This window comes from Hydractinia symbiolongicarpus, chromosome 7 (assembly GCF_029227915.1).
Source record: "Hydractinia symbiolongicarpus strain clone_291-10 chromosome 7, HSymV2.1, whole genome shotgun sequence".
In the NCBI taxonomy this organism is placed as follows: domain Eukaryota; kingdom Metazoa; phylum Cnidaria; class Hydrozoa; order Anthoathecata; family Hydractiniidae; genus Hydractinia; species Hydractinia symbiolongicarpus.
Genome location: NC_079881.1, coordinates 22,745,485 through 22,761,181, shown reverse-complemented (window position 1 = coordinate 22,761,181; position 15,697 = coordinate 22,745,485).

Sequence of the window (15,697 nt, the reverse complement as noted above, 5' to 3'; positions counted from 1 at the left end):
AATCATGTCAAATTAAGAAGAATGTTATTTCTTGGAGTCCAATTGTCTCACTTATAACATTTATAAGGTCACAGTCCCAAATCAGTTCAATTATGTGCCACAGTCAATCGTTTCACTGTTAAAAGCGATGCAACTTAGTAATATGTGAAAAATATCGTTAAATACATGTTGGTACGAATAGCTGACCCAACCGTTGTAACTCAAACGGATTGACACCGTTAGAAAGTCAATGAAAGGTAGTTTTTGAAACTGTCGGTATTTCTTTAGCGCGCGATAACGGCTAGGATTGGTGCCACAGTAAAAAATGACTTATTAATCTAAATTTTTAAATGAAGCGCTACCACAGCGCCCAGTGTAATCGCTGAGTTCCGGCTATTATGTCAAATTAAGAAGAATGTTATTTCTTGGAGTCCAATTTTTTTCATTTATCACATTTATCAGGTCACAGTCCAAAATTAGTTCAATTAAGTCCCACAGTCAATCGTTTCACTGCTAAAAGCGGTGCAACCTAGTAATATCAGAAAAAAATCGCTAAATACATGTTCGTACGAATATGTGACCCAACCGTTATAACTCAAACGGACTGATACCGTTAGAAAGTCAGTGAAATGTAGTATTTGAAACTGTCCCTATTACTTCAGCGCCCTAACGGCTAGGATTGGTTCCACAGTAAAAAATGACTTTTTTATCTTAATTTTTAATTGAAGCGCTACCACAGCGCCTAGTGTAATCGCTGAGATTCGGCAGTCATATCAAATTAAGAAGAATGTTATTTCTTGGAGTCCAATTGTCTCACTTTCACATTTCAAAGGTCACAGTCCATAATCAGTTCAATTAAGTCCCACAGTCAATCGTTTCATTGTTAAAAGCGATGCAACCTAGTAATATCAGAAAAATATCGCTAAATGCATGTTGGTACGAATATGTGACCCAACCGTTATAACTCAAACGGACTGACACCGTTAGAAAGTCAATGAAATGCAGTTTTTAAAACTGTCGCTATTTCTTCAGCACGCGATATCGCCTAGGATTGGTCCCACAGTAAAAATTGACTTATTTATCTAAATTTTTAAATGAAGCGCTACCACAGCGCCCAGTATAATCGCTGAGTTCCGGCAATCACGTCAAATTAAGAAGAATGTTATTTCTTGGAGTCCAATTGTCTCATTTATCATGTTTATCAGGTCGCAGTCCAAAGTTAGTTCAATTAAGTCCTACAGTCAATCGTTTCATTGTTAAAAGCGATGCAACCTAGTAATATCGGAAAAATATGGCTAAATACATGTTGGTACGAATAGGTGCCCAGTTGTTGTAACTCAAACGGACTGACACCGTTAGAAACTCAATGAAATGTAGTTTTTGAAACTGTCGCTATTTCTTCAGCACGCGATAACGGCTAGGATTGGTCCCACAGTAAAAAATGACTTATTAATCTGAATTTTTAAATGAAGCGCTACCACAGCGCCCATTGAACTCGCTCAGTTCCGACAATCATGTCAAATTAAGAAGAATGTTATTTCTTTGAGTCCAATTTTTTTCATTTATCACATTTATCAGGTCACAGTCCAAAATTAGTTCAATTAAGTCCCACATTCAATCGTTTCACTGCTAAAAGCGATGCAACCTAGTAATATCAGATAAATTTCGCTAAATACATGTTGGTACGAATATGTGACCCAACCGTTGAAACTCAAACGGACTGACGCCGTTAGAAAGTCAGTGAAATGTAGTATTTGAAACTGTCTCTATTACTTCAGCGCGCTAACGGCTAGGATTGGTCCCACAGTAAAAATTGACTTATTTATCTAAATTTTTAAATGAAGCGCTACCACAGCGCCCAGTGTAATCGCTGAGTTTCGGCAATCATGTCAAATTAAGAAGAATGTTATTTCTTGGAGTCCAATTGTCTCACTTATAACATGTATAAGGTCACAGTCCAAAATCAGTTCAATTATGTGCCACAGTCAATCGTTTCACTGTTAAAAGCGATGCAACCTAGTAATATGATAAAAATATCGTTAAATACATGTTGGTACGAATATGTGACCCAACCGTTGAAACTCAAATGGACTGACGCCGTTAGAAAGTCAGTGAAATGTAGTATTTGAAACTTTCTCTATTACTTCAGCGCGCTAACGGCTAGGATTGGTCCCACAGTAAAAATTGACTTATTTATCTAAATTTTTAAATAAAGCGCTACCACAGCGCCAAGTGTAATCGCTGAGTTTCGGCAATCATGTCAAATTAAGAAGAATGTTATTTCTTGGAGTCCAATTGTCTGACTTATAACATGTATAAGGTCACAGTCCAAAATCAGTTCAATTAAGTCCCACATTCAATCGTTTCACTGCTAAAAGCGATGCAACCTAGTAATATCAGATAAATTTCGCTAAATACATGTTGGTACGAATATGTGACCCAACCGTTGAAACTCAAACGGACTGACACCGTTAGAAAATGAGTGAAATGTAGTATTTGAAACTGTCTCTATTACTTCAGCGCGCGCTAACAGCTAGGATTGGTCCCACAGTAAGAAATGACTCATTAATCTAAATTTTTAAAAGAAGCGCTACCACAGCGCCCAGTGAAATCGCTGAGTTCCGGCATTCATGTCAAATTAAGAAGAATGTTATTTCTTGGAGTCCAATTTTTTTCATTTATCACATTTATCAGGTCACAGTCCAAAATTAGTTCAATTAAGTCCCACAGTCAATCGTTCCACTGCTAAAAGCGATGCAACCTAGTAATATCAGTTAAATATCGCTAAATACATGTTGGTACGAATAGGTGATCCAATCGTTGCACCTCAAACGGACTGACACCGTTAGAAAGTCAATGAAATGTAGTTTTTGAAACTGTCGCTATTTCTTCCGCGCGCGATAACGGCTAGGATTGGTCCCCCAGTAAAAAATGACTTATTAATGTAAATTTTTTAATGAAGCGCTACCACAGCGCCCAGTGTAATGGCTGAGTTCCGGCAATCATGTCAAATTAAGAAGAATGTTATTTCTTGGAGTCCAATTGTCTCATTTATCATATTTATCAGGTCGCAGTCCAAAGTTAGTTCAATTAAGTCCTACAGTCAATCGTTTCATTGTTAAAAGCGATGCAACCTAGTAATATCAGAAAAACATCGCTAAATACATGTTGGTACGAATAGGTGCCCAATCGTTGTAACTCAAACGGACTGACACCGTTAGAAAGTCAATGAAGTGTAGTTTTTGAAACTGTTGCTATTTCTTCCGCGCGCGATAACGGTTAGGATTGGTCCCCCAGTAAAAAATGACTTATTAATCTAAATTTTTTAATGAAGCGATACCACAGCGCCCAGTGTAATGGCTGAGTTACGGCAATCATGTCAAATTAAGAAGAATGTTATTTCTTGGAGTCCAATTTTCTTCATTTATCACATTTATCAGGTCACAGTCCAAAATTAGTTCAATTAAGTCCCACAGTCAATCGTTTCACTGCTAAAAGCGGTGGAACCTAGTAATATCAGAAAAAAATCGCTAAATACAGGTTGGTACGAATATGTGACCCAACCGTTATAACTCCAGCGGACTGATACCGTTAGAAAGTCAGTGAAATGTAGTATTTGAAACTGTCTCTATTACTTCAGCGCCCTAACGGCTAGGATTGGTCCCACAGTAAAAAATGACTTTTTTATCTTAATTTTTAATTGAAGCGCTACCACAGCGCCTAGTGTAATCGCTGAGATTAGGCAGTCATATCAAATTAAGAAGAATGTTATTTCTTGGAGTCCAATTGTCTCACTTTCACATTTCAAAGGTCACAGTCCATAATCAGTTCAATTAAGTCCCACAGTCAATCGTTTCATTGTTAAAAGCGATGCAACCTAGTAATATCAGAAAAATATCGCTAAATGCATGTTGGTACGAATAGGTGCCCAATTGTTGTAACTCAAAGGGACTGACACCGTTAGAAACTCAATGAAATGTAGTTTTTGACACTGTCGCTATTTCTTCAGCACGCGATAACGGCTAGGATTGGTCCCACAGTAAAAAATGACTTATTAATCTGAATTTTTAAATGAAGCGCTACCACAGCGCCCAGTGAACTCGCTGAGTTCCGGCAATCATGTCAAATTAAGAAGAATATTATTTCTTTGAGTCCAATTTTTTTCATTTATCACATTTATCAGGTCACAGTCCAAAATTAATTCAATTAAGTTCCACATTCAATCGTTTCACTGCTAAAAGCGATGCAACCTAGTAATATCAGATAAATTTCGCTAAATACATGTTGGTACGAATATGTGACCCAACCGTTGAAACTCAAACGGACTGATACCGTTAGAAAGTCAGTGAAATGTTGTATTTGAAACTGTCTCTATTACTTCAGCGCCCTAACGGCTAGGATTGGTCCCACAGTAAAAAATGACTTTTTTATCTTAATTTTTAATTGAAGCGCTACCACAGCGCCTAGTGTAATCGCTGAGATTCGGCAGTCATGTCAAATTAAGAAGAATGTCATTTCTTGGAGTCCAATTGTCTCACTTTCACATTTCAAAGGTCACAGTCCATAATCAGTTCAATTAAGTCCACAGTCAATCGTTTCATTGTTAAAAGCGATGCAACCTAGTAATATCAGAAAAATATCGCTAAATGCATGTTGGTACGAATATGTGACCCAACCGTTATAACTCAAACGGACTGACACCGTTAGAAAGTCAATGAAATGCAGTTTTTAAAACTGTTGCTATTTCTTCAGCACGCGATAACGCCTAGGATTGGTCCCACAGTAAAAATTGACTTATTTATCTAAATTTTTAAATGAAGCGCTACCACAGCGCCCAGTGAACTCGCTGAGTTCCGGCAATCATGTCAAATTAAGAAGAATGTTATTTCTTTGAGTCCAATTTTTTTCAATTATCACAATTATCAGGTCACAGTCCAAAATTAGTTCAATTAAGTCCCACATTCAATCGTTTCACTGCTAAAAGCGATGCAACCTAGTAATATCAGATAAATTTCGCTAAATACATGTTGGTACGAATATGTGACCCAACCGTTGAAACTCAAACGGACTGACGCCGTTAGAAAGTCAGTGAAATGAAGTATTTGAAACTGTCTCTATTACTTCAGCGCGCTAACGGCTAGGATTGGTCCCACAGTAAAAATTGACTTATTTATCTAAATTTTTAAATGAAGCGCTACCACATCGCCCAGTGTAATCGCTGAGTTTCGGCAATCATGTCAAATTAAGAAGAATGTTATTTCTTGGAGTCCAATTGTCTCACTTATAACATTTATAAGGTCACAGTCCCAAATCAGTTCAATTATGTGCCACAGTCAATCGTTTCACTGTTAAAAGCGATGCAACTTAGTAATATGTGAAAAATATCGTTAAATACATGTTGGTACGAATAGCTGACCCAACCGTTGTAACTCAAACGGATTGACACCGTTAGAAAGTCAATGAAAGGTAGTTTTTGAAACTGTCGGTATTTCTTTAGCGCGCGATAACGGCTAGGATTGGTGCCACAGTAAAAAATGACTTATTAATCTAAATTTTTAAATGAAGCGCTACCACAGCGCCCAGTGTAATCGCTGAGTTCCGGCTATTATGTCAAATTAAGAAGAATGTTATTTCTTGGAGTCCAATTTTTTTCATTTATCACATTTATCAGGTCACAGTCCAAAATTAGTTCAATTAAGTCCCACAGTCAATCGTTTCACTGCTAAAAGCGGTGCAACCTAGTAATATCAGAAAAAAATCGCTAAATACATGTTGGTACGAATATGTGACCCAACCGTTATAACTCAAACGGACTGATACCGTTAGAAAGTCAGTGAAATGTAGTATTTGAAACTGTCCCTATTACTTCAGCGCCCTAACGGCTAGGATTGGTTCCATAGTAAAAAATGACTTTTTTATCTTAATTTTTAATTGAAGCGCTACCACAGCGCCTAGTGTAATCGCTGAGATTCGGCAGTCATATCAAATTAAGAAGAATGTTATTTCTTGGAGTCCAATTGTCTCACTTTCACATTTCAAAGGTCACAGTCCATAATCAGTTCAATTAAGTCCCACAGTCAATCGTTTCATTGTTAAAAGCGATGCAACCTAGTAATATCAGAAAAATATCGCTAAATGCATGTTGGTACGAATATGTGACCCAACCGTTATAACTCAAACGGACTGACACCGTTAGAAAGTCAATGAAATGCAGTTTTTAAAACTGTCGCTATTTCTTCAGCACGCGATATCGCCTAGGATTGGTCCCACAGTAAAAATTGACTTATTTATCTAAATTTTTAAATGAAGCGCTACCACAGCGCCCAGTATAATCGCTGAGTTCCGGCAATCACGTCAAATTAAGAAGAATGTTATTTCTTGGAGTCCAATTGTCTCATTTATCATGTTTATCAGGTCGCAGTCCAAAGTTAGTTCAATTAAGTCCTACAGTCAATCGTTTCATTGTTAAAAGCGATGCAACCTAGTAATATCGGAAAAATATGGCTAAATACATGTTGGTACGAATAGGTGCCCAGTTGTTGTAACTCAAACGGACTGACACCGTTAGAAACTCAATGAAATGTAGTTTTTGAAACTGTCGCTATTTCTTCAGCACGCGATAACGGCTAGGATTGGTCCCACAGTAAAAAATGACTTATTAATCTGAATTTTTAAATGAAGCGCTACCACAGCGCCCATTGAACTCGCTCAGTTCCGACAATCATGTCAAATTAAGAAGAATGTTATTTCTTTGAGTCCAATTTTTTTCATTTATCACATTTATCAGGTCACAGTCCAAAATTAGTTCAATTAAGTCCCACATTCAATCGTTTCACTGCTAAAAGCGATGCAACCTAGTAATATCAGATAAATTTCGCTAAATACATGTTGGTACGAATATGTGACCCAACCGTTGAAACTCAAACGGACTGACGCCGTTAGAAAGTCAGTGAAATGTAGTATTTGAAACTGTCTCTATTACTTCAGCGCGCTAACGGCTAGGATTGGTCCCACAGTAAAAATTGACTTATTTATCTAAATTTTTAAATGAAGCGCTACCACAGCGCCCAGTGTAATCGCTGAGTTTCGGCAATCATGTCAAATTAAGAAGAATGTTATTTCTTGGAGTCCAATTGTCTCACTTATAACATGTATAAGGTCACAGTCCAAAATCAGTTCAATTATGTGCCACAGTCAATCGTTTCACTGTTAAAAGCGATGCAACCTAGTAATATGATAAAAATATCGTTAAATACATGTTGGTACGAATATGTGACCCAACCGTTGAAACTCAAATGGACTGACGCCGTTAGAAAGTCAGTGAAATGTAGTATTTGAAACTTTCTCTATTACTTCAGCGCGCTAACGGCTAGGATTGGTCCCACAGTAAAAATTGACTTATTTATCTAAATTTTTAAATAAAGCGCTACCACAGCGCCAAGTGTAATCGCTGAGTTTCGGCAATCATGTCAAATTAAGAAGAATGTTATTTCTTGGAGTCCAATTGTCTCACTTATAACATGTATAAGGTCACAGTCCAAAATCAGTTCAATTAAGTCCCACATTCAATCGTTTCACTGCTAAAAGCGATGCAACCTAGTAATATCAGATAAATTTCGCTAAATACATGTTGGTACGAATATGTGACCCAACCGTTGAAACTCAAACGGACTGACGCCGTTAGAAATCCAGTGAAATGTAGTATTTGAAACTGTCTCTATTACTTCAGCGTGCTAACGGCTAGGATTGGTCCCACAGTAAAAAATGACTTTTTTATCTTAATTTTTAATTGAAGCGCTACCACAGCGCCTAATGTAATCGCTGAGTTTCGGCAGTCATATCAAGTTAAGAAGAATGTTATTTCTTGGAGTCCAATTGTCTCACTTATAACATTTATAAGGTCACAGTCCCAAATCAGTTCAATTATGTGCCACAGTCAATCGTTTCACTGTTAAAAGCGATGCAACTTAGTAATATGTGAAAAATATCGTTAAATACATGTTGGTACGAATAGCTGACCCAACCGTTGTAACTCAAACGGATTGACACCGTTAGAAAGTCAATGAAAGGTAGTTTTTGAAACTGTCGGTATTTCTTTAGCGCGCGATAACGGCTAGGATTGGTGCCACAGTAAAAAATGACTTATTAATCTAAATTTTTAAATGAAGCGCTACCACAGCGCCCAGTGTAATCGCTGAGTTCCGGCTATTATGTCAAATTAAGAAGAATGTTATTTCTTGGAGTCCAATTTTTTTCATTTATCACATTTATCAGGTCACAGTCCAAAATTAGTTCAATTAAGTCCCACAGTCAATCGTTTCACTGCTAAAAGCGGTGCAACCTAGTAATATCAGAAAAAAATCGCTAAATACATGTTGGTACGAATATGTGACCCAACCGTTATAACTCAAACGGACTGATACCGTTAGAAAGTCAGTGAAATGTAGTATTTAGAGCTGTCCCTATTACTTCAGCGCCCTAACGGCTAGGATTGGTTCCACAGCAAAAAATGACTTTTTTATCTTAATTTTTAATTGAAGCGCTACCACAGCGCCTAGTGTAATCGCTGAGATTCGGCAGTCATATCAAATTAAGAAGAATGTTATTTCTTGGAGTCCAATTGTCTCACTTTCACATTTCAAAGGTCACAGTCCATAATCAGTTCAATTAAGTCCCACAGTCAATCGTTTCATTGTTAAAAGCGATGCAACCTAGTAATATCAGAAAAATATCGCTAAATGCATGTTGGTACGAATATGTGACCCAACCGTTATAACTCAAACGGACTGACACCGTTAGAAAGTCAATGAAATGTAGTATTTGAAACTGTCTCTATTACTTCAGCGCGCTAACGGCTAGGATTGGTCCCACAGTAAAAATTGACTTATTTATCTAAATTTTTAAATGAAGCGCTACCACAGCGCCCAGTGTAATCGCTGAATTTCGGCAATCATGTCAAATTAAGAAGAATGTTATTTCTTGGAGTCCAATTGTCTCACTTATAACATGTATAAGGTCACAGTCCAAAATCAGTTCAATTATGTGCCACAGTCAATCGTTTCACTGTTAAAAGCGATGCAACCTAGTAATATGATAAAAATATCGTTAAATACATGTTGGTACGAATATGTGACCCAACCGTTGAAACTCAAATGGACTGACGCCGTTAGAAAGTCAGTGAAATGTAGTATTTGAAACTTTCTCTATTACTTCAGCGCGCTAACGGCTAGGATTGGTCCCACAGTAAAAATTGACTTATTTATCTAAATTTTTAAATAAAGCGCTACCACAGCGCCAAGTGTAATCGCTGAGTTTCGGCAATTATGTCAAATTAAGAAGAATGTTATTTCTTGGAGTCCAATTGTCTCACTTATAACATGTATAAGGTCACAGTCCAAAATCAGTTAAATTATGTGCCACAGTAAATCGTTTCACTGTTAAAAGCGATGCAACCTAGTAATATGAGAAAAATATCGTTAAATACATGTTGGTACGAATAAGTGACCCAACCGTTGTAACTCAAACGGACTGACACCGTTAGAAATTCATTGAAATGTAGTTTTTGAAACTGTCGGTTTTTCTCAGCGCGCAATAACGGCTAGGATTGGTGCAACAGTAAAAAATGACTTATTAATCTAAATTTTTAAATGAAGCGCTACCACAGCGCCCAGTGTAATCGCTGAGTTCCGGCAATTATGTCAAATTAAGAAGAATGTTATTTCTTGGAGTCCAATTTTTTTCATTTATCACATTTATCAGTTCACAGTCCAAAGTTAGTTCAATTAAGTCGCACAGTCAATCGTGTCACTGTTAAAAGCGATGCAACCTAGTAATATCAGATAAATATCGCTAAATACATGTTGGTACGAATATGTGACCCAACCGTTGAAACTCAAACGGACTGACACCCTTAGAAAGTCAATGAAATACAGTTTTTGAAACTCTCGCTGTTTCTTCAGCGCGCGATAATGGCTAGGATTGGTCCCACAGTAAAAATTGACTTATTTATCTAAATTTTTAAATGAAACGCTACCACAGCGCCCAGTGTAATCGCTGAGTTTCGGCAATCATGTCAAGTTAAGAAGAATGTTATTTCTTGGAGTCCAATTGTCTCACTTATAACATTTATAAGGTTACAGTCCAAAATCAGTTCAGTTAAGTCCCACAGTCAATCGTTTCACTGTTAAAAGCGATGCAACCTAGTAATACCAGATAAATATCGCTAAATACATGTTGGTACGAATATGTGACCCAACCGTTGAAACTCAAAGGGACTGACACTGTTAGAAAGTCAGTGAAATGTAGTATTTGAAACTGTCTCTTTTACTTCAGCGCGCGCTAACGGCTAGGATTGGTCCCACAGTAAGAAATGACTCATTAATCTAAATTTCTAAAAGAAGCGCTACCACAGCGCCCAGTGTAATCGCTGAGTTCCGGCAATCATGTCAAATTAAGAAGAATGTTATTTCTTGGAGTCCAATTGTCTCATTTATCATATTTATCAGGTTGCAGTCCAAAGTTAGTTAAATTAAGTCCCACAGTCAATCGATTCATTGTTAAAAGCGATGCAACCTAGTAATATCAGAAAAATATCGCTAAATACATGTTGGTACGAATATGTGACCCAACCGTTGAAACTCAAACGGACTCACACCGTTAGAAAATCAGTGAAATGTAGTATTTGAAACTGTCTCTATTACTTCAGCGCGCGCTAACGGCTAGCATTGGTCCTACAGTAAGAAATGACTCATTAATCTAAATTTTTAAAAGAACCGCTACCACAGCGCCTAGTGAAATTGCTGAGTTCCGGCAATCATGTCAAATTAAGAAGAATGTTATTTCTTAGAGTCCATTTTTGTTCATTTATCACATTTATCAGGTCACAGTCCAAAATTAGTTCAATTAAGTCCCACAGTCAACCGTTTCACTGCTAAAAGCGATGCAACCTAGTAATATCAGATAAATATCGCTAAATACATGTTGGTACGAATATGTGACCCAACCGTTGAAACTCAAACGTACTGACGCCGTTAGAAAGTCAGTGAAATGTAGTATTTGAAACTGTCTCTATTACTTCAACGCGCTAACGGCTAGGATTGGTCCCACAGTAAAAAATGACTTTTTTATCTTAATTTTTAATTGAAGCGCTACCACAGCGCCTAGTGTAATCGCTGAGTTTCGGCAGTCATATCAAATTAAGAAGAATGTTATTTCTTTGAGTCCAATTGTCTCACTTTCACATTTTAAAGGTCACAGTCCATAATCAGTTCAATTAAGTCCCACAGTCAATCGTTTCATTGTTAAAAGCGAAGCAACTTAGTAATATCAGACAAAATTTGCTAAATAGATGTTGGTACAAATATGTGAATTAACCGTTATAACTCAAACAGACTGACACCGTTAGAAAGTCCATGAAATGCAGTTTTTGAAACTGTCGCTATTTCTCCAGCGCGCGATAACGCCTAGGATTGGTCCCACAGTAAAAATTGACTTATTTATCTAAATTTTTAAATGAAACGCTACCACAGCCACTAGTGTAATCGCTGAGTTTCGGCAATCATGTCAAATTAAGAAGAATGTTATTTCTTGGAGTTCAATTTTCTTCATTTATCACATTTATCAGGTCACAGTCCAAAATTAGTTCAATTAAGTCCCACAGTCAATCGTTTCACTGTTAAAAGCGATGCAACCTAGTAATATGAGAAAAATATCGTTAAATACATGTTGGTACAAATAAGTGACCCAACCGTTGTAACTCAAACGGACTGACACCCTTAGAAATTCATTGAAATGTGGTATCTGAAACTGTCTCTATTACTTCAACGCGCGCTAATGGCTGGATTGGTCCCACAGTAAGAAATGACTCATTACTCTAAATTTCTGAAAGAAGCGCTACCGCACCGCCCAGTGTAATAGCTGAGTTCCGGCAATCATGTCAAATTAAGAAGAATGTTATTTCTTGGAGTCCAATTGTCTCATTTATCATATTTATCAGGTCGCAGTCCAAAGTTAGTTCAAGTAAGTCCCACAGTCAATCGTTTCACTGCTAAAAGCGATGCAACCTAGTAATATCAGTTAAATATCGCTAAATACATGTTGGTACGAATATGTGACACAACCGTTGAAACTCAAACGGACTGACGCCGTTAGAAGGTCAGTGAAATGTAGTATTTGAAACTGTCTCTATTACTTCAGCGCGCTAACGGCTAGGATTGATCCCACAGTAAAAATTGACTTATTTATCTAAATTTTTAAATGAAGCGCTACCACAGCGCCCAGTGTAATCGCTGAGTTTCGTCAATCATGTCAAATTAAGAAGAATGTTATTTCTTGGAGTCCAATTGTCTCACTTATAACATGTATAAGGTCACAGTCCAAAATCAGTTCAATTATGTGCCACAGTCAATCGTTTCACTGTTAAAAGCGATGCAACCTAGTAATATGAGAAAAATATCGTTAAATACATGTTGGTACGAATAAGTGACCCAACCGTTGTAACTCAAACGGACTGACACCGTTAGAAATTCATTGAAATGTTGTATTTGAAACTGTCTCTATTACTTCAGCGCGCGCTAACGGCTGGATTGGTCCCACAGTAAGAAATGACTCATTAATCTAAATTTCTGAAAGAAGCGCTACCACACCGCCCAGTGTAATCGCTGAGTTCCGGCAATCATGTCAAATTAAGAAGAATCTTATTTCTTGGAGTCCAATTGTCTCATTTATCATATTTATCAGGTCGCAGTCCAAAGTTAGTTCAATTAAGTCCCACAGTCAGTCGTTTCATTGTTAAAAGCGATGCAACCTAGTAATATCAGAAAAATATCGCAAAATACATGTTGGTACGAATATGTGACTTAACCGTTATAACTCAAACGGACTGACACCGTTAGAAAATCAGTGAAATGTAGTATTTGAAACTGTCTCTATTACTTCAGCGCGCGCTAACAGCTAGGATTGGTCCCACAATAAGAAATGACTCATTAATGTAAATTTTTAAAAGAAGCGCTACCACAGCGCCCTGTGAAATCGCTGAGTTCCGGCATTCATGTCAAATTAAGAAGAATGTTATTTCTTGGAGTCCAATTTTTTTCATTTATCACATTTATCAGGTCACAGTCCAAAATTAGTTCAATTAAGTCCCACAGTCAATCGTTTCACTGCTAAAAGCGATGCAACCTAGTAATATCAGTTAAATATCGCTAAATACATGTTGGTACGAATAGGTGACGCAACCGTTGTAACTCAAACGGACTGACACCGTTAGAAAGTCAATGAAATGTAGTTTTTGAAACTGTCGCTGTTTCTTCAGCGCGCGATAACGGCTAGGATTGGTCCCACAGTAAAAATTGACTTATTTATCTAAATTTTTAAATGAAGCGCTACCACAGCGCCCAGTGTAATCGCTGAGTTTCGGCAAGCATGTCAAATTAAGAACAATGTTATTTCTTGGAGTCCAATTGTCTCACTTATAACATTTATAAGGTCACAGTCCAAAATCAGTTCAATTATGTGCCACAGTAAATCGTTTCACTGTTAAAAGCGATGCAACCTAGTAATATGAGAAAAATATCGTTAAATACATGTTGGTACAAATATGTGACCCAACCGTTGTAACTCAAACGGACTGACACCGTTAGAAATACACTGAAATGTGGTATTTAAAACTGTCTCTATTACTTCAGCGCGCGCTAACGGCTGGATTGGTCCCACAGTAAGAAATGACTCATTAATCTAAATTTCTGAAAGAAGCGCTACCACACCGCCCAGTGTAATCGCTGAGTTCCGGCAATCATGTCAAATTAAGAAGAATGTTATTTCTTGGAGTCCAATTGTCTCATTTATCATATTTATCAGGTCGCAGTCCAAAGTTAGTTTAATTAAGTCCCACAGTCAATCGTTTCACTGCTAAAAGCGATGCAACCTAGTAATATCAGTTAAATATCGCTAAATACATGTTGGTACGAATATGTGACCCAACCGTTGAAACTCAAACGGACTGACGCCGTTAGAAAGTCAGTGAAATGTAGTACTTGAAACTTTCTCTATTATTTCAGCGCGCTAACGGCTAGGATTGGTCCCACATTAAAAATTGACTTATTTTTCTAAATTTTTTAATGAAGCGCTACCACAGCGCCCAGTGTAATCGCTGAGTTTCGGCAATCATGTCAAATTAAGAAGAATGTTATTTCTTGGAGTCCAAATGTCTCACTTATAACATGTATAAGGTCACAGTCCAAAATCAGTTCAATTATGTGCCACAGTCAATCGTTTCACTGTTGAAAGCGATGCAACCTAGTAATATCAGAAAAATATCGCTAAATACATGTTGGTACGAATATGTGACACAACTGTTGAAACTCAAACGGACTGACACCGTTAGAAACTCAGTGAAATGTAGCATTTGAAACTGTCTTTATTACTTCAGCGCGCGCTAACGGCTAGGATTGGTCCCACAGTAAGAAATGACTCATTAATCTAAATTTTTAAAAGAAGCGCTACCACAGCGCCCAGTGTAATCGCTGAGTTCCGGCAATCATGTCAAATTAAGAAGAATGTTATTTCTTGGAGTCCAATTGTCTCATTTATCATATTTATCTGGTCGCAGTCCAAAGTTAGTTCAATTAAGTCCCACAGTCAGTCGTTTCATTGTTAAAAGCGATGCAACCTAGTAATATCAGAAAAATATCGCAAAATACATGTTGGTACGAATATGTGACTTAACCGTTATAACTCAAACGGACTGACACCGTTAGAAAATCAGTGAAATGTAGTATTTGAAACTGTCTCTATTACTTCAGCGCGCGCTAACAGCTAGGATTGGTCCCACAATAAGAAATGACTCATTAATCTAAATTTTTAAAAGAAGCGCTACCACAGCGCCCTGTGAAATCGCTGAGTTCCGGCATTCATGTCAAATTAAGAAGAATGTTATTTCTTGGAGTCCAATTTTTTTCATTTATCACATTTATCAGGTCACAGTCCAAAATTAGTTCAATTAAGTCCCACAGTCAATCGTTTCACTGCTAAAAGCGATGCAACCTAGTAATATCAGTTAAATATCGCTAAATACATGTTGGTACGAATAGGTGACGCAACCGTTGTAACTCAAACGGACTGACACCGTTAGAAAGTCAATGAAATGTAGTTTTTGAAACTGTCGCTGTTTCTTCAGCGCGCGATAACGGCTAGGATTGGTCCCACAGTAAAAATTGACTTATTTATCTAAATTTTTAAATGAAGCGCTACCACAGCGCCCAGTGTAATCGCTGAGTTTCGGCAAGCATGTCAAATTAAGAACAATGTTATTTCTTGGAGTCCAATTGTCTCACTTATAACATTTATAAGGTCACAGTCCAAAATCAGTTCAATTATGTGCCACAGTAAATCGTTTCACTGTTAAAAGCGATGCAACCTAGTAATATGAGAAAAATATCGTTAAATACATGTTGGTACAAATATGTGACCCAACCGTTGTAACTCAAACGGACTGACACCGTTAGAAATACACTGAAATGTGGTATTTAAAACTGTCTCTATTACTTCAGCGCGCGCTAACGGCTGGATTGGTCCCACAGTAAGAAATGACTCATTAATCTAAATTTCTGAAAGAAGCGCTACCACACCGCCCAGTGTAATCGCTGAGTTCCGGCAATCATGTCAAATTAAGAAGAATGTTATTTCTTGGAGTCCAATTGTCTCATTTATCATATTTATC